Raw genomic sequence first — 21,171 nt, forward strand, 5'->3', positions numbered from 1 at the left:
TGAAACTTTGATTAGACACAATACTGAAGGTTTACGCAGGGGTTTTGAAACTTTTTGATGACACCCCTTAAGCTGAAAACAATTTATAGAGTGTTTTGAAGATCCCAGTCAAAATGAGTTAAATAAATATGACATTATAACGTTTCTTTTTTCATTGTATTTTGTACATTGTACTTTGATTACCATCTGCTAACACACCACTATATGGTATCACTATAGTAAGGATTAACTAACACTATGCAAGTTATTTTTATGCAGAACTTCATTGTAGACTTTATGATACGGTGCGTTAAGACAACGGGGGATATATGTGACCCTGGACCACAAAACCAGTCATAAGGATCAATTTTGTTTTTTAATTAAGATTTATACAAGATTTGAAAGCTGAATAAATAAGCTTTCCATTGATGTATGGTAGGATAGGACAATGTTTGGCTGAGAAACAACTATTTGAAAATCTGGAATCTGAGGGTGCAAAAAAAAATTTAAATATTGAGAAAATCAGTAGGACATTGACAAAATATCTTCATGGAACATGATCTTTACTTAATATCCTAATTTTTTTTTTTTAAAGAAATTAAAGAAAGCATTAAAGAAAACTCAATAATTTTGACCTATACAGTGTATTGTTGGCTACTGCTACAAATATACCTGTGCTATTTATGGCACAGGTTTTGTGGTCCAGACCAGGGTCAAATTTGGTAAACAGCTTTACAAAAGCCTACAAAAACAAGGCTATGAATTTGTACGTCAAACAGAAAAAAATAATCATTTTCTGTGTCCATTATCTCCAATTTAGCTGCCCTCGATGTCATTAACTGCTCATTAGATGCTGAGAGCCTTCATTATCTTGTGGCTTTCTTAAAAGCAAGCAGCCCTGTAATAATAATAATCACAGCACATGCACGTCTAACCTGGTAACCCAAGTCAGCAGCATTTTTACCAATCCTATCATGTTTCACACAATTTAATTTAGTTGAATTACACACAGGTCTAGTGCTTGCTCAGGGTGGACTGAAGCCAGGACTATGACAGACATGCTCTTAGATTCATTAAGCCACTTCAGATGGTTGTTCCAGGGGGCACAGCAGGTCGTACTCACTCAGGTAAAAAATAGGTGAGGAGTGAGCCAGCAGAATGAAGATGAATGCCAAAAGGCCCTGTGTGCTGCTGGTGGTATTTGTAGGACACACTGTCTGATGTAATTGAATAACACAATCAAAAGCACTCAGTAAGGGTGGAGTGATACTGAATTATATAACAAATATAGTTACATAACAAAAAAATATTTCAACTCAGGCTCATTGGAACTACATGACTCTGCCTTCATGCCTCTAACACTACAAAAAACCTGGGTCATTCTGTGTCGAATCAAACTTCACCGGCTCAAATTTTTTATTTTGCTAATATTTTTCTTTTTCCGAAAAAAGATAGACATGTATAGAGATGAAAGCTAAAATATTAAATGTCATGGATGAATATTAACTGAGTAATCCACTATTTGGAGGGAGGTCAAAATGGCAATTACAGGAAGGTAAAATGACTTTAGTAAGATGTGTTATTTTTACACATAAATTGGTAGGTCTGTTAGTCAAATCTGTTGACTTTAGCAATCTTTGTTTTCAAGTTTTTTCTTCAAAGTTTGCATGCCTGTAACCTTAAAAAGTATTAAAGATATCTCAATGCCTTTTTAAATATTATGTCTTAACAATCTTTTCTTTTGGAGTCTTCATTTTTAAGGCCCTATATGGTTTGGTTCCAGAGATATTGAAATTTAAAATGGCTCTAAGAGTAAATCGTTAAAATGCACACATTTTCAGTGATCAAAAACCAAATGTGGGTCAGTTTGCAAAAATATGATACTTCTGTTCTTTTAAAGAGGAATGTCTGAAGAACAAATACTGTTGAAACTAGAGATGCATCTCGTTTCCTTCTGTCAAGGTCAAGACAACTGCATTAAAAATACCTGTGTGAGTGCCATAAATATTATTTTTCAAAAGTTTGTGTAAAGAAGTATTAAAGATATCACAGTATGATTGTAGATTCTAGTTGTTAATTAGCTTTTCTTTTGAAATCTTAAATTTCAAGGCCCTACATCATTCACTCCCAGAGATATGGTGACCTCAACAAGACTCCATGTCCAGATTGTTAAATAATACCCATTTTCAGAAGTCAAAAACCGAATTTGGTCACTTTGTATACAGCTGATACTTATTTTATTCAAAGAACAATGTCTTAAGAATACACAATGTTAAAATTAGAATTGTATCTTGTTTCCCTCTATTAAAACATTTGCATAGAACATACCTGTCTTAGTCCTAAAAGTGCACTGAAATGGTCAAGTTGAGGCACATTACCTTGCTCTCTGTAGTCTACTCATAAGATTCTATATTTTAATCAGTTTCAGTGTTATACAAACCTATACAATTAACAATAGAGACCATTTCACTCAAATTATGATTACAGGGAAACATTATCAATAAACTAGAAGCTAAAGTTCGATGACAAACTTTAAATGTTGGCTTGGAGAAGCAAACCGGGCAGCCTTCGGGCAAAAGGTCCAGCCCAGAACACTTAGAGCTCTCTGATTGAATTGTTGCTAGTAAAAATGCTATTACGATAAGTAATGCTTAGTATATTTTAGGTTAAAACAGCTTGCCATAGTGGATTTATGTGTATTTTAGGTTAAAACGGCTTGCCATACAACAAGTGTTTCAGCGCGTGCTTGAAAGCGTTGCTGTGCGGTTGAGCCTAAAAGCATTAATAAGCAAGCATTTAAGCTGTGTAATATATTACTCTACTATTATTGTGTTTAATCGCTGGAGTGTTTGTATTTAAATACCTTTAAAAGACGTGCAAATGATGTCTTTGATGATGAAGATGAAGACTGAGCAGTGCATCTCATGTTAGTTAGTTAAGCCTATGAAAAAGTAATTTGCACCCAATGCAGGTCTTTAAAATATTCTTCTATATTTATTGTGTTGAATCGCTGGAGTGTTTTTATTTAAATGCCTTTAAAAGACGTGCAGTCATGTATAATTCTCAGTCGGACATCTCGGAGCTCATGTCTAACACACTGCTGAACGCAGCGCTCTCTGTATGAAAACAAAATGCTCACAAACAACTGCATTTAGCTGTTGATATTTTCTAATGGGTGGACTAAATTAAATCGCTGCAATATTGTAATTTTAAAGGCGTTCTAATTCGTGCAAATTATGTCGTTCGTCTCCATGTATACTTGTTGAAAGCAATCTGTACGCGGTGAAGGAAATGCTTAGGGTTTTCAATAAATTCGCTCAAACAGCTGAATTCAGGTCTTGATGTGTTCTAATGGGTATTTACAATTAAATGGCTGGAATATTGTAATTTTAAAGGCATTATTTATATGCATTTTTCACCGAGTTCAAAGTGAAAGTAAGTCACATCTCGGTAACATGGTCGTTACTGAAACTGAAAAGCTCATTTGCAGCTAATGTAGTTCTTTAAAGTATTCTTGTATATTTATTGTGTTGGATCGCTGGAGTGTTTTTATTTAAATGCTTTTAAAAGACGTGCAGTCATAATTCTCAGTCGGGTAAGTTAGCTCCGAGCCTGAAAGCTCGTCTGTATAACACATTTGCTGAAGACAGTGCTTTAACTTTGAAATAAAACAGATCACAAAAGGCTGATTTGTTGATGTGTTCTAATGGGTATTTACAAATAAATCGCTGAAATATATTAATTTTAAAGGCGTTCTAATTCGTGCAAGTTATGTTGTTTATGAGCACATACAGAGAGAGTTCGTGCTGACGGCATGCATACTCGCTGAAGGGTGCGAGCTTTTCTTTTACAAGAACTAACATTACTCACAAACCACTGAATTTAGCTGTTGATATGTTCTAATGGGTTTTTAGAGTTAAATCGCTGTAATATTTACATTTTTAAGGCGATATTTATTTGTATTTCCACCGATTTCAGAGTGACTGTAAGTAAGAGGTTTGAATCCCGCCTCTTCAGTCGAGAGGTATTACTGTTAGAGGGCGCATTTTTTCTCAGCCCATGTATTTCATTGGGAAATGTGTCATTTTCAAAAATTAATAATAAATCAACTGTACATCTGATCAGTCCAAATAGATATAGCAACTCTTTCGGGACAAGGGCCCAGGTCTCTGCCAAGTTTGGGCCTTGTGGCTTCAAAGGCCTCGGAGGAGTAGCTGTCAGAAATTTCTTTAGGTCATAAGAATAATAACTAGAAGCTAAAGTTCGATGACAAACTTTAAATGTTGGCTTGGAGAAGCAAACCGGGCAGCCTTCGGGCAAAAGGGCCAGCCCAGAACACTTAGACCTCTCTGATTGAATTGTTGCTAGTAAAAATGCTATTACGATAAGTAATGCTTAGTATATTTTAGGTTAATACAGCTTGCCATAGTGGATTAAGTGTATTTTAGGTTAAAACGGCTTGCCATACAACAAGTGTGCAGCGCGTGCTTGAAAGCGTTGCTGTGCGGTTGAGCCTAAAAGCATTAATAAGCAAGCATTTAAGCTGTGTAATATATTACTGTACTATTATTGTGTTTAATCGCTGGAGTGTTTGTATTTAAATACTTTTAAAAGACGTGCAAATGATGTCTTTGATGCAGATGAAGACTGAGCAGTGCATCTCATGTTAGTTAGTTAAGCCTATGAAAAAAGTAATTTGCACCCAATGCAGGTCTTTAAAATATTCTTCTATATTTATTGTGTTGAATCGCTGGAGTGTTTTTATTTAAATGCCTTTAAAAGACGTGCAGTCATGTATAATTCTCAGTCGGACATCTCGGAGCTCATGTAACACACTGCTGAACGCAGCGCTCTCTGTATGAAAACAAAATGCTCACAAACAACTGCATTTAGCTGTTGATATTTTCTAATGGATGGACTGAATTAAATCGCTGCAATATTGTAATTTTAAAGGCGTTCTAATTCGTGCAAATTATGTCGTTCGTCTCCATGTATACTCGTTGAAAGCAATCTGTACGCGGTGAAGGAAATGCTTAGGGTTTTCAATAAATTCGCTCAAACAGCTGAATTCAGGTCTTGATGTGTTCTAATGGGTATTTACAATTAAATGGCTGGAATATTGTAATTTTAAAGGCATTATTTATATGCATTTTCCACCGAGTTCAAAGTGAAAGTAAGTCACAGCTCGGTAACATGGTCGTTAGTGAAACTGAAAAGCTCATTTGCAGCTAATGTAGTTCTTTAAAATATTCTTGTATATTTATTGTGTTGGATCGCTGGAGTGTTTTTATTTAAATGCCTTTAAAAGACGTGCAGTCATGTATAATTCTCAGACGGACATCTCGGAGCTCATGTCTAACACACTGCTGAATGCAGCGCTCTCTGTATGAAAACAAAATGCTCACAAACAACTGCATTTAGCTGTTGATATTTTCTAATGGGTGGACTGAATTAAATCGCTGCAATATTGTAATTTTAAAGGCGTTCTAATTCGTGCAAATTATGTCGTTCGTCTCCATGTATACTCGTTGAAAGCAATCTGTACGCGGTGAAGGAAATGCTTAGGGTTTTCAATAAATTCGCTCAAACAGCTGAATTCAGGTCTTGATGTGTTCTAATGGGTATTTACAATTAAATGGCTGGAATATTGTAATTTTAAAGGCATTATTTATATGCATTTTCCACCGAGTTCAAAGTGAAAGTAAGTCACAGCTCGGTAACATGGTCGTTAGTGAAACTGAAAAGCTCATTTGCAGCTAATGTAGTTCTTTAAAATATTCTTGTATATTTATTGTGTTGGATCGCTGGAGTGTTTTTATTTAAATGCTTTTAAAAGACGTGCAGTCATAATTCTCAGTCGAGTAAGTTAGCTCCGACCCGTGAAAGCTCGTCTGTATAACACATTTGCTGAAGACAGTGCTTTAACTTTGAAATAAAACAGATCACAAAAGGCTGATTTGTTGATGTGTTCTAATGGGTATTTACAAATAAATCGCTGAAATATATTAATTTTAAAGGCGTTCTAATTCGTGCAAGTTATGTTGTTTATGAGCACATACAGAGAGAGTTCGTGCTGACGGCTTGTATAAGCGCTGAAGGGTGCGAGCTTTTCTTTTACAAGAACTAACGTTACTCACAAACCACTGAATTTAGCTGTTGATATGTTCTAATGGGTTTTTAGAGTTAAATCGCTGTAATATTTAAATTTTTAAGGCGGTATTTATTTGTATTTCCACCGATTTCAGAGTGACTGTAAGTAAGAGGTTTGAGTCCCGCCTCTTCAGTCGAGAGGTATTACTGTTAGAGGGCGCATTTTTTCTCAGCCCATGTATTTCATTGGGAAATTTGTCATATTCAAAAATTTATAATAAATCAACTGTACATCTGATCAGTCCAAATAGATATAGCAACTCTTTCGGGACAAGGGCCCAGGTCTCTGCCAAGTTTGGGCCTTGTGGCTTCAAAGGCCTCGGAGGAGTAGCTGTCAGAAATTTCTTTAGGTCATAAGAATAATAATAATAATAAGTTTAAATAGCATAACAATATGTTGGCTTCTCCAAGCCAACATAACTAGAAGCTAAAGTTCGATGACAAACTTTAAATGTTGGCTTGGAGAGCCAAATTGGGCATCCTTGGGGCAAAAGGGCCAGCCCAGAACACTTAGAGCTCTGTAATTGAATTGTTGCTAGTAAAAATGCTATTACGATAAGTAATGCTTAGTATATTTAGGCTAAAACAGCTTGCCATAGTGGATTAATATGTGTATTTTAGGTTAAATCGGCTTGCCATACGAGATTCGTGCAGCGCTTGCTTCAAAGCCACGACGCGTTGCTGTGCGGTTGAGGCGAAAAGCAGAAATAAGCAAGCATTTAACCTTTTTATTATATGACTGTACTATTATTGTGTTGAATCGCTGGAGTGTTTGTATTAAAATACCTTTAAAAGTCGTGCAAATGATGTCTTTGTTAACAGACACATAAATGCAGCCGTGCATCTCATGTTCGTTAGTGAAACGTTTGAAATAGCTCATTTACACTCAATGCAGCTCTTTAAAATATTCTTCTATATTTATTGTGTGCAATCGCTGGAATGTTTTTATTTGATTACCTTTAAAAGACGTGTAAATGAATTCTTTGTTGACAGAGGGATGCAGCCGTACATCTCATGTTCGTTAGTAAAACGTTTGAAATAGCTCATTTACACTCAATGCAGCTCTTTAAAATATTCTTCTATATTTATTGAGTGCAATCGCTGGAATGTTTTTATTTGATTACCTTTAAAAGACGTGCAAATGAATTCTTTGTTGACACAGACGGATGCAGCCTTGCATCTCATGTTCGTTATTAAAAACCTTTGAAACAGGTCATTTGCATTCAATGCGGCTCTTTAAAATATTCTTCTATATTTATTGTGTGCAATCGCTGGAGTGTTTTTATTTAAATGCCTTTAAAAGACGTGCAAATTATGTATTTGTTGACAGACTTATAATGCAGCCGTACATCTCATGTTCGTTAGTAAAACGTTTGAAATAGCTAATTTACACCCAATGTAGCTCTTTAAAATATTCTTCTATATTTATTGTGTACAATCGCTGGAGTGTTTTTATTTAAATGCTTTTAAAAGACGTGCAGTCATGTATAATTCTCAGTCGGGTAACGTAAGTTAGCTCCGAGCCGTGAAGCTCGTCTGTGTAATACATTTGCTGAAGACACTGCTTCAACTTTGAAATAAAACAGATCACAAACTGATTTAGCTGTTGATGTGTTGTAATGGGTATTTAGAGTTAAATCGCTGTAATATTTTAATTTTAAAGGCGTTCTAATTCGAGCAAATCATGTCGTTTGTGAGCAGATATACAGAGAGAGTACGTGCTGAAGCTGTACACGGTGAAGGAAATGCTTAGAGTTGTGAATAAATTAGCTCAAATAGGTCTTGGTGTGTTCTAATGGGTATTTACAATTAAATCGCTGGAATATTTTAATTTTAAAGGCGTTATTTATTTGCATTTTCCACCTAAGTCAAAGTGAAAGTAGGTCAGAGCTCAGCGATCTCCTGTTGAGTAGAGAGGATTTACTCCTTTAGAGGGCGCCTTTTTCTCAGCCCATTCAATTCTATGGGACATATTTCCATTCAGTGGAGAGGTATTGCTCCATTAGAGGGCGAAATTTTAGGAATTTTTAATATAAAAAAATTAATATTAAATCAACTGTAAGTCTGATCATTCCAAAAAGATATAGCAACACTTTCGTGACCAGGGCCCAGGGCTCCGCCGAGTTTGGGGCTTGTAGGCTTAAAGCTCTAGGAGGAGTAGCGTATAGAATTTTAGTCTCAGAAGAATTTTAATAATAATAATAATAATAATAATAAGTTTAAATAGCATAACAATATGTTGGCTCTCCAAGCCAACATAATAACTAGAAGCTAAAGTTCGATGACAAACTTTAAATGTTGGCTTGGAGAAGCAAACCGGGCAGGCTTCGGGCAAAAGGGCCAGCCCAGAACACCATATTGGATTAATATGTGTATTTTAGGTTAAAACGGCTTGCCATACTGGAATAAGTGATGCCTGCTTCAAAGCCGCGTTGCGTTGCCGTGCGGTTGAGCCGAAAAGCAGAAATAAGCAAGCATTTAAACTTTTTATTATATGACTGAACTATTATTGTGTTGAATCGCCGGAGTGTTTGTATTAAAATACCTTTAAAAGTCGTGCAAATGATGTCTTTGTTAACAGACACATAAATGCAGCCGTGCATCTCATGTTAGTTAAGCCTATGAAAAACGTCATTTGCACCCAATGCAGGTCTTTAAAATATTCTTCTATATCTATTGTGTTGAATCGCTGGAGTGTTTTTATTTAAATGCCTTTAAAAGACGTGCAGTCATGTATAATTCTCAGTCGGACATCTCGGAGCTCATGTCTAACACACTGCTGAATGCAGCGCTTTCTGTATGAAAAAAAAAAAAAATAGTCACAAACAACTGCATTTAGCTGTTGATATTTTCTAATGGGTGGACTGAATTAAATCGCTGCAATATTGTAATTTTAAAGGCGGTCAAATTTGTGCAAATTATGTCGTTCGTATCCATGTAAACTCGTTGAAAGCAATCTGTACGCGGTGAAGGAAATGCTTAGGGGTTTCAATAAATTCGCTCAAACAGCTGAATTCAGGTCTTGATGTGTTTCTAATGGGTATTTACAATTAAATGGCTGGAATATTGTAATTTTAAAGGCGTTATTTATATGCATTTTCCACCGAAATCAAAGTGAAATTAAGTCTCAGCTCGGTAACATGTTCGTTAGTGAAACTTATTGAACAGCTCATTTGCAGCTAATGTAGTTCTTTAAAATATTCTTGTATATTTATTGTGTTGGATCGCTGGAGTGTTTTTATTTAAATGCTTTTAAAAGACGTGCAGTCATGTATAATTCTCAGTCAGGTTAGCTCCGATCCGTGAAAGCTCGTCTGTATAACACATTTGCTGAAGACAGTGCTTTAACTTTGAAATAAAACAGATCACAAAAGGCTGATTTGTTGATGTGTTCTAATGGATATTTACAAACAAATCGCTGAAATATATTTATTTTAAAGGCGTTCTAATTCGTGCAATTTATGTTGTTTGTGAGCACATGTCGAGAGAGAGAGAAGCCTAGTGCTGACGGCTTGTATAAGCGCTGAAGGGTGCGAGCTTTTCTTTTACAAGAACTACTCACAAACCACTGAATTTAGCTGTTGATATGTTCTAATGGGTATTTAGAGTTAAATCGCTGTAATATTTGAATTTTTAAGGCGGTATTTATTTGTATTTCCACCGATTTCAGAGTGACTGTAAGCAAGAGGTTTGAGTCCCGCCTCTTCAGTCGAGAGGTATTGCGCCTTTAGATGGCGCATTTTTTCTCAGCCCATTGAAATCCCATAGAAATTTTTCATGTAAAAAAATTAATATTAAATCAACTGTAAGTCTGATCATTCCAAAAAGATATAGCAACACTTTGGTGACCAGGGCCCAGGGCTCCGCCGAGTTTGGGGCTTGTAGCCTTAAAGCTCTAGGAGGAGTAGCGTATAGAATTTTAGTCTCAGAAGAATTTTAATAATAATAATAATAACTAGAAGCTAAAGTTCGATGACAAACTTTAAATGTTGGCTTGGAGAAGCAAACCGGGCAGCCTTCGGGCAAAAGGGCCAGCCCAGAACACTTAGAGCTCTCTGATTGAATTGTTGCTAGTAAAAATGCTATTACGATAAGTAATGCTTAGTATATTTTAGGCTAAACAGCTTGCCATAGAGGATTTATGTGTATTTTAGGTTAAAACGGCTTGCCATACAACAAGTGTGCAGCGCGTGCTTGAAAGCGTTGCTGTGCGGTTGAGCCTAAAAGCAGAAATAAGCAAGCATTTAAGCTGTGTAATATATTACTCTACTATTATTGTGTTTAATCGCTGGAGTGTTTGTATACCTTTAAAAGACGTGCAAATGATGTCTTTGATGCAGATGAAGACTGAGCAGTGCATTCAATGTTAGTTAGTTAAGCCAGTGAAAAAAGTCATTTGCACTCAATGTAGGTCTTTAAAATATTCTTCTATATTTATTGTGTGCAATCGCTGGAGTGTTTGTATTTAAATGCCTTTAAAAGACGTGCAGTCATGTATAATTGTCAGTTGGACATCTCGGAGCTCATAACACACTGCTGAACACAGCGCTCTCTGTATGAAAAAAAAATACTCACGAACAACTGCATTTAGCTGTTGATATTCTCTAATGGGTGGACTTAATTAAATCGCTGCAATATTGTAATTTTAAAGGCGGTCAAATTCGTGCAAATTATGTCGTTCGTCTCCATGTATCATAGTTGAAGGCAATCTGTACGCGGTGAAGGAAATGCTTCGGGTTTTCAATAAATTCGTTCAAACAGCTGAATTCAGGTCTTGATGTGTTCTAATGGGTATTTATAATTAAATGGCTGGAATATTGTAATTTTAAAGGCGTTATTTATATGCATTTTACACCGAAGTCAAAGTGAAAGTATAGGTTACAGCTCGGTAACATGTTCGTTAGTGAAACCTATTGAACAGCTCATTTGCAGCTAATATAGTTCTTTAAAATATTCTTGTATATTTTTTGTGTTGGATCGCTGGAGTGTTTTTATTTAAATGCTTTTAAAAGACGCGCAGTCATGTATAATTCTCAGTCGGGTAAATTAGCTCCGAGCCGTAAAGCTCATCTGTATAACACATTTGCTGAAGACAGTGCTTTAACTTTGAAATAAAACAGATCACAAAAGGTTGATTTGTTGATGTGTTCTAATGGGTATTTACAAATAAATCGCTGAAATATATAAATTTTAAAGGCACTCTAATTCGTGCAATTTATGTTGTTTATGAGCACATACAGAGAGAGTTCGTGCTGACGGCTTGTATACTCGCTGAAGGGTGCAAGCATTTCTTTTACAAGAACTGCTCACAAACCACTGAATTTAGCTGTTGATGTGTTCTAATGGGTATTTACAATTAAATCGCTGGAATATTTAATTTTAAAAGGCGGTATTTATTTGTATTTCCACCGATTTCAGAGTGACTGTAAGCAAGAGGTTTGAGTCCCGCCTCTTCAGTCGAGAGGTATTGCGCCTCTAGATGGCGCATTTTTTCTCAGCCCATTGAAAACCTATAGAAATTTTTCATGTAAAAAAATTAATATTAAATCAACTGTAAGTCTGATCATTCCAAAAAGATATAGCAACACTTTGGTGACCAGGGCCCAGGGCTCCGCCGAGTTTGGGGCTTGTAGCCTTAAAGCTCTAGGAGGAGTAGCGTATAGAATTTTAGTCTCAGAAGAATTTTAATAATAATAATAACTAGAAGCTAAAGTTCGATGACAAACTTTAAATGTTGGCTTGGAGAGCCAAATTGGGCAGCCTTCGGGCAAAAGGGCCAGCCCAGAACACTTAGAGCTCTGTAATTGAATTGTTGCTAGTAAAAATGCTATTACGATAAGTAATGCTTAGTATATTTTAGGCTAAAACAGCTTGCCATAGTTCATTAATATGTGTATTTTAGGTTAAAACGGCTTGCCATATCTTAAGATTCGTGCAGCGCCTGCTTCAAAGCCACGACGCGTTGCTGTGCGGTTGAGGCGAAAAGCAGAAATAAGCAATCATTTAACCTTTTTATTATATGACTGTATTATTATTGTGTTTAATCGCTGGAGTGTTTGTATTAAAATACCTTTAAAAGACGTGCAAATGATGTCTTTGTTAACAGACACATAAATGCAGCCGTGCATCTCATGTTAGTTAGTTAGTTAAGCCTATGAAAAACGTCATTTGCACCCAATGCAGGTCTTTAAAATATTATTCTATATTTATTGTGTTGGATCGCTGGAGTGTTTTTATTTAAATGCCTTTAAAAGACGTGCAGTCATGTATAATTCTCAGACGGACATCTCGGAGCTCATGTCTAACACACTGAACGCAGCGCTCTCTGTATGAAAACAAAAAGCTCACAAACAACTGCATTTAGCTGTTGATATTTTCTAATGGGTGGACTGAATTAAATCGCTGCAATATTGTAATTTTAAAGGCGTTCTAATTCGTGCAAATTATGTCGTTCGTCTCCATGTATACTCGTTGAAAGCAATCTGTACTATGCGGTGAAGGAAATGCTTAGGGTTTTCAATAAATTCGCTCAAACAGCTGAATTCAGGTCTTGATGTGTTCTAATGGGTATTTACAATTAAATGGCTGGAATATTGTAATTTTAAAGGCATTATTTATATGCTTTTTCCACCGAGTTCAAAGTGAAAGTAAGTCACAGCTCGGTAACATGTTCGTTAGTGAAACGTATTGAAAAGCTCATTTGCAGCTAATGTAGTTCTTTAAAATATTCTTGTATATTTATTGTGTTGGATCGCTGGAGTGTTTTTATGTAAATGCTTTTAAAAGACGTGCAGTCATAATTCTCAGTCGGGTAAGTTAGCTCCGAGCCGTGAAAGCTCGTCTGTATAACACATTTGCTGAAGACAGTGCTTTAACTTTGAAATAAAACAGATCACAAAAGGCTGATTTGTTGATGTGTTCTAATGGGTATTTACAAATAAATCGCTGAAATATATTTATTTTAAAGGCGTTCTAATTCGTGCAATTTATGTTGTTTATGAGCACATACAGAGAGAGTTCGTGCTGACGGCTTGTATACTCGCTGAAGGGTGCGAGCTTTTCTTTTACAAGAACTGCTCACAAACCACTGAATTTTGCTGTTGATATGTTCTAATGGGTATTTAGAGTTAAATGGCTGTAATAATTAAATTTTTAAGGCGATATTTATTTGTATTTCCACCGATTTCAGAGTGACTGTAAGTAAGAGTTTTGAGTCCCGCCTCTTCAGTCGAGAGGTATTACTGTTAGAGGGCGCATTTTTTCTCAGGCCATGTAATTCATTGTGAAATTTGTCATATTCAAAAATTAATAATAAATCAACTGTACATCTGATCAGTCCAAATAGATATAGCAACTCTTTCGGGACAAGGGCCCAGGTCTCTGCCAAGTTTGGGCCTTGTGGCTTCAAAGGCCTCGGAGGAGTAGCTGTCAGAAATTTTCTTAGGTCATAAGAATAATAACATATAATAACTAGATAAAAAAGTTCGTCAAGACAAACTTTGAAGTTGGCTTGAGAAAGTCTCACCAGATAGTTTAAAATAGTTTTTAAAGTTTGTAAAAGTTTTAAAAGTTTGACTGTTTTCAGTCTGAAATAGTTTGAAGTTTTCAGCAGTTTTCAGCAGTTTTAAGCTTGAAGATAGATAGATAGATAGATAGATAGATAGATAGATAGATAGATAGATAGATAGATAGATAGATAGAAAAGTTTTAAGTTTGATGGTTTTCAGTCTGAAATAGTTTGAAGTTTAAAGTAATTTTAAAAGCTTCAAGTTAGATGCTAAGGTTCTTAGAGTGGTTGCTAAGGTGTTGCTAGGCGGTTGCAAGGGTGCTAAGGGTGGTTGCTAAGGTGTTGCTAGGGTACCTGGGGTGGTTGCTAAGGTGTTGCTATGCGGTTGCTAAGGTACCCATGGTGGTTGCTAAGGTGTTACTATGTGGTTGCTAAGGTACCCGAGGTGGTTGCTAGGGTGTTGCTATGTGGTTGCTAAGGTGTTGCTATGTGGTTGCTAAGGTACCTGGGGTGGTTGCTAAGGTGTTGCTAAGGTACCCGGGGTGGTTGCTAGGGTGTTGCTATGTGGTTGCTAAGGTACCCTGGGTGGTTGCTATGTGGTTGCTATGGTACCCGGGGTGGTTGCTAAGGTGTTGCTATGAGGTTGCTATGGTGCCTGGGTTGGTTGCTAGGGTGTTGCTATGCGGTTGATAAGGTACTCGGGGTGGTTGCTAAGGTGTTGCTATGCGGTTGCTATGGTGCCTGGGATTGTTGCTAGGGTGTTGCTATGCGGTTGCTAAGGTACTCGGGGTGGTTGCTAAGGTGTTGCTATGCAGTTGCTATGGTGCCTGTGGTGGTTGCCAGGGTGTTGCTATGCGGTTGCTATGATGCCTGGGGTGGTTGCTACGGTGTTGCTATGCGGTTGCTATGGTGCCTGTGGTGGTTGCTTGGGTGTTGCTATGTGGTTACTAGGGTACCCAGGGTGTTTACTAGCATGTTTCTAGCATGTTGCTAGCATGGTTTTAGCATGACTAGCAAGTCGCTAGCACGATTTTAGCATGACTAGCAAGTCGCTAGCACGATTTTAGCATGATTAGCAAGTCGCTAGCATGATTTTAGCATGACTAGCAAGTCGCTAGCATGATTTTAGCATGAATAGCAAAGACGCTAGCATGATTTTAGCATGATTAGCAAGTCGCTAGCATGATTTTAGCATGACTAGCAAGTCACTAGCATGATTCTAGCATGACTAGCAAGTCACTAGCATGATTCTAACATGACTACTAGCATGACTAGCATGTCACTAGCATGATTTTAGCATGACTAGCAAGTCACTAGCACGATTCTAGCATGACTAGCAAGTCACTAGCATGATTTTAGCATGACTAGCATGTCACTAGCATGATTCTAGCATGACTAGCAAGTCACTAGCACGATTCTAGCATGACTAGCAAGTCACTAGCATGATTACTAGCATGACTAGCATGTCACTAGCACGATTCTAGCATGACTAGCAAGTCACTAGCACGATTCTAGCATGACTAGGAAGTCACTAGCATGATTACTAGCATGACTAGCAAGTCACTAGCATGATTTTAACATATATAGCAAGTCGCTAGCATGATTTTAGCATGACTAGCAAGTCGCTAGCATGAATTTAGGATGATACTAGCATGACTAGCAAGTTACTAGCATGATCTTAGCACGACTAGCAAGTCACTAGCATGATTCGAGCATGACTAGCAAGTTACTAGCATGATTTTAGCATGACTAGCAAGTCGCTAGCATGATTTTAGCATGACTAGCAAGTCGCTAGCATGATTTTAGGATGATACTAGCATGACTAGCAAGTTACTAGCATGATCCTAGCACGACTAGCAAGTCACTAGCATGATTCGAGCATGACTAGCAAGTTACTAGCATGATTTTAGCATGACTAGCAAGTCGCTAGCATGATTTTAGCATGACTAGCAAGTTACTAGCATGATTTTAGGATGATACTAGCATGACTAGCAAGTTACTAGCATGATCCTAGCACGACTAGCAAGTTACTAGCATGATTTTAGCATGACTAGCAAGTCGCTAGCATGATTTTAGCATGACTAGCAAGTCGCTAGCATGATTTTAGCATGACTAGCAAGTTGCTAGCATGATTTGAGCATGATTAGCATACTGTTAGCATGACTTAGAAAGATAGATGAGCTTGAATGAGTTTGAATGGATTAGAAATATAGTTCATAGAAGGGAAGCTTGATTGAGTCTCAAAGGATTCTGGGAGTTTAAATTTGAATTTTGACAGTTGGAGTTTGAAAAGTCTTGGCTCATTTGAACATTCCGTCAATGTAAGTCAATGAGATTTTATCCCAGTTTTAATCGGGATTTTTAGGAAAACCGTAAGTCTGATTAGTTAGAAAAGATATAGCAACTCGAGTTAGACCAGTCTGAAGATCTGGGCTGAGTTTGGAGTTTGAAGAGTTAAAGCTCTAGGAGGAGATACAGTCAGAAATTTAGGATAGGAAGAAGAATAATAATAATAATAATAATAAGTTTAAATAGAATATCAGTAAGTTGGCTCTCTCAAGCCAACTTAACTAGAAGCTAAAGTTCGATGACAAACTTTAAATGTTGGCTTGGAGAAGCAAACCGGGCAGGCTTCGGGCAAAAGGGCCAGCCCAGAACACCATATTGGATTAATATGTGTATTTTAGGTTAAAACGGCTTGCCATACTGGAATAAGTGATGCCTGCTTCAAAGCCGCGTTGCGTTGCCGTGCGGTTGAGCCGAAAAGCAGAAATAAGCAAGCATTTAAACTTTTTATTATATGACTGAACTATTATTGTGTTGAATCGCCGGAGTGTTTGTATTAAAATACCTTTAAAAGTCGTGCAAATGATGTCTTTGTTAACAGACACATAAATGCAGCCGTGCATCTCATGTTAGTTAAGCCTATGAAAAACGTCATTTGCACCCAATGCAGGTCTTTAAAATATTCTTCTATATCTATTGTGTTGAATCGCTGGAGTGTTTTTATTTAAATGCCTTTAAAAGACGTGCAGTCATGTATAATTCTCAGTCGGACATCTCGGAGCTCATGTCTAACACACTGCTGAATGCAGCGCTTTCTGTATGAAAAAAAAAAATAGTCACAAACAACTGCATTTAGCTGTTGATATTTTCTAATGGGTGGACTGAATTAAATCGCTGCAATATTGTAATTTTAAAGGCGGTCAAATTTGTGCAAATTATGTCGTTCGTATCCATGTAAACTCGTTGAAAGCAATCTGTACGCGGTGAAGGAAATGCTTAGGGTTTTCAATAAATTCGCTCAAACAGCTGAATTCAGGTCTTGATGTGTTTCTAATGGGTATTTACAATTAAATGGCTGGAATATTGTAATTTTAAAGGCGTTATTTATATGCATTTTCCACCGAAATCAAAGTGAAAGTAAGTCTCAGCTCGGTAACATGTTCGTTAGTGAAACTTATTGAAAAGCTCATTTGCAGCTAATGTAGTTCTTTAAAATATTCTTGTATATTTATTGTGTTGGATCGCTGGAGTGTTTTTATTTAAATGCTTTTAAAAGACGTGCAGTCATGTATAATTCTCAGTCAGGTTAGCTCCGATCCGTGAAAGCTCGTCTGTATAACACATTTGCTGAAGACAGTGCTTTAACTTTGAAATAAAACAGATCACAAAAGGCTGATTTGTTGATGTGTTCTAATGGATATTTACAAACAAATCGCTGAAATATATTTATTTTAAAGGCGTTCTAATTCGTGCAATTTATGTTGTTTGTGAGCACATGTCGAGAGAGAGAGAAGCCTAGTGCTGACGGCTTGTATAAGCGCTGAAGGGTGCGAGCTTTTCTTTTACAAGAACTACTCACAAACCACTGAATTTAGCTGTTGATATGTTCTAATGGGTATTTAGAGTTAAATCGCTGTAATATTTGAATTTTTAAGGCGGTATTTATTTGTATTTCCACCGATTTCAGAGTGACTGTAAGCAAGAGGTTTGAGTCCCGCCTCTTCAGTGGAGAGGTATTGCGCCTTTAGATGGCGCATTTTTTCTCAGCCCATTGAAATCCCATAGAAATTTTTCATGTAAAAAAATTAATATTAAATCAACTGTAAGTCTGATCATTCCAAAAAGATATAGCAACACTTTGGTGACCAGGGCCCAGGGCTCCGCCGAGTTTGGGGCTTGTAGCCTTAAAGCTCTAGGAGGAGTAGCGTATAGAATTTTAGTCTCAGAAGAAGTTTAATAATAATAATAAGTTTAAATAGCATAACAATATGTTGGCTTCTCCAAGCCAACATAATAAGTTTAAATAGCATAACAATATGTTGGCTTCTCCAAGCCAACATAATAATAAGTTTAAATAGCATAACAATATGTTGGCTTCTCCAAGCCAACATAATAAAGACTTATTTCTGCACAGTTCCTCGCATAATATTATGTCATAACCTCAAAGCACTTCTACCATAGTGAATTATTACACAGTAACACACTAATTCAAGTGACTTTGTGTCAGGGTCCTGATCTCCCTATCTGGGTTCATTCTGTAATAACATCAGGATGCGCATTTTCCCTTACCTAATACATTTTTATGTTTGAATCACATAACTAGCTCAATATGCAAGGTTTTTTAGACATAGCAAACTTGCTCGGAAGCTTACCCGGTACAGAACTGCACTGGCTCAGGTACAAGTCCTGTGAAACACAAGTCACAATACTCCACAAAAGAGCTCAAAGCCGCATACAAGCAAGCTAAAGCAGCTTGTTTGGTTCAGCAAATGCATTTTTGTCTCATGTTTGCTATATGCGTATAGTTCAGGCAGGGTTTACTGTAGCAGGTAGATTAATTTCAAACATGATAGACTATTAATATATTACAGCCACTCACTGAGCATTTCATTTTCAAACTACCACGATACAACAACCAGTCTAATATGTTGCTACAGTCAATACAATTGTGAAGAACAAGCTATTCATGCTATTCAGCGTGCATTTGGTTTTTGATCACTGAAAATGTGTGCATTTTAATGATTTACTCTTGGAGCCATTTTAAATTTCAATATCTATACCAAACCATGTAGGGCCTTCAAAATAAAAAAAATCCTAAATAAAGTTGGTTAAGACCCAATATCTAAAAAGGCATTGAGATATCTTTAATACTTTTTGAGTTACAGGCATGCAAACTTTGGAGAAAAAACATGCTATTCAGCGCCAGTCACTGGACAGTTCACTTTGCATGTGCAATGAAACGTGCTACAGCAACACAGTATCATTTTGCATAAAATGTACCCACAGGCATGTTTTTTCATGACACTGGGCTGTTAATAAACCTGCATATGCAATGGAGAAAAATATATATTTATATATTTTTTATAGCTCCTTTGGTGTATGTGTCACCTGAAAAATGCAGCAATGTAGCCAGTCATGGTTTTCCATTAAGCTTGAAATTTATGGAGATTTTTGTGCTGATTTAGTAAAAAGAAAAAAGATTTAAGTCAAAGAAAGAAAGAAGAAAAAGTGCAATTTTGAATAAGTGTAAAGGATATGAGGTGATAAGCTGAGTGGACTGAGTTTGCGGAAGAAATTAAAGGAAGTGAGGTACAGTAGGGAATTGACTTCCACAAATCGATGAACGTGGTGAGAAGCAAGCAGAGATGAAAGAAAGCCTTATAGTGGGAAAAGGATTTTTGACCTGACACTATTTCACACACATCCTCAGGATGTTCTGTATGTGCCCACAGGCTGTTACATATACGTCAACACCCATGTGGAAACACATATCTAGCAGTTAGGGAATGGTTTCATAAGAATCATCAGTGGGGAAATAAGATCCGTTCAACAACAGCTGCACGGACAGTATTATTGGTCACAAGGAGCAAGAGAATGTGTCAGGGCCATCATGGAGTAAAATTAGCCTTGTGCTAATACGTGTACTCGTGTGGATGTGAGAGAAAGACCAAAGACAAGGAGAGGGGGTGGGAAACCAACTGAGACAGGAAGCCATGTGTTGTGGAATTTGAGTGCATTATGTATTTTTGAGCATGAAGTAAACATCCAGAGGACAGTAAGACAGAATTTCCTGACGTCAGAGCATAAGGGCAGAAGGTCACTGAGTGGCCTGCTGGGATATAGAGACAAACACAACAACAGCTATTGAAGGTATCAATGGCTTTCGAAGCTTTAGTGCAACTAAAATCAATTGGTTCAAGCCACTTAAAGTTGTAGAAAATAAACAGATTTAAATGAACTGAGTCTGACTACAGTCCATTAGGTTTAATGTTTAGTCTTCATAACCTTCTTTAGCTCTCCCTTATTGGCTTGTGATTTCCGATTTCCATATTTACTTTCTCATTGGATGGAATGTTTTTTTCCCAAGCAAACTAAATCTTGTTTCCTATCTGAGGCGTGTTGACCTTGTGTCTGAAGTTTGTTTCCTTCCTCACCATATACAGCACATTCAAAACAGTGGCTCTTGTTAAGTACAGACTTGTTAAGTTCAGACTGGTCCTGATGTCACAGATGCATTGTACTGTATGCCACACTGCAGTAGTGTTGTTGTTATACCAATAAATTCTGAGAGAAATATAGCTAGCATTTCTGCCCTCAGGAGGGGCTGTGCATTGAGGCAGGAAATGAGCAGTGTGGTTTGGAGGTTGACCACATACCACATCAAGAGCAGCACGACATGAGATATTAAAAATCTTCCCTATTTTATCACAGATGAAAAGGAAGAAATCCCGATTGGCAATATACTCTCGTAAACCTGGCATATCCAATCATACATATCGCTATTGTATAGATACAGTTGAAGTCAAAAGTTTACATACGCCTTATAGAATCTGCTAAATAATTATTTAGTTTTTCAGCATTTTTGTGTATTTGAAGTGAACCCTTTCCAACAATGACTGTATGATTTTGAGATTTTTTTAAAGAACAGCAGGCAGTTTAATTGTTCAGGACAAACAAGGGACTCATGAACAACTATCACTAAACAAAAAAAACACAGCTGTGGATCATTCAGGTAACAACACAGCATTAAGAATCAAGTGTATGTAAACTTTTGAACAGGGTCATTTTTAGAAATTCAACTGTAATTTTCCGTTGTGTACTATATGTAAACATCTTTTATGTGAAATATCTTATTAAGGTCAGTAATAAATAAAAAATAACATGCATTTTGTATGATCCCTCTTATTTTAGTAAAATAATTAACATTTTTCAGATTCTGCAAGGTGTATGTAAACTTTCGACTTCAACTGTATATAACAACCCATTACATTTTAAATCTGTATATGCAAATCCACATGCTGTTTCAATCTATATGCATTTATTCAGTTCATGTCTCTTTGCTGACATTTGTTAAATTTGACTCACAAATCACTCAATTACAAAATTCTAACACTGAGCAGTTATGAATCACTTATGTCTCTGAGCTAAAAGCATCAGATAAAATATCGCAGAGCTAAAAACACAAGCGGATAATGGTGGTGTTAAATCAGTGGATTTACTAAATGGCTTTTGGAAGTATTGATTTTTGC

The 21,171-nt window shown here is 36.7% G+C and overlaps 1 protein-coding gene across 3 annotated transcripts in view; it reads right to left on the reverse strand.

The window, feature by feature from the left end:
* The window catches only part of rtkna (rhotekin a), a 111,453-nt gene that overhangs the window by 49,795 nt on the left and 40,487 nt on the right, over positions 1-21,171 (reverse strand). The window lies entirely within an intron of this gene.

Source organism: Garra rufa, chromosome 5, assembly GCF_049309525.1.
Source record: "Garra rufa chromosome 5, GarRuf1.0, whole genome shotgun sequence".
Classification (NCBI taxonomy): Eukaryota; Metazoa; Chordata; class Actinopteri; order Cypriniformes; family Cyprinidae; genus Garra; species Garra rufa.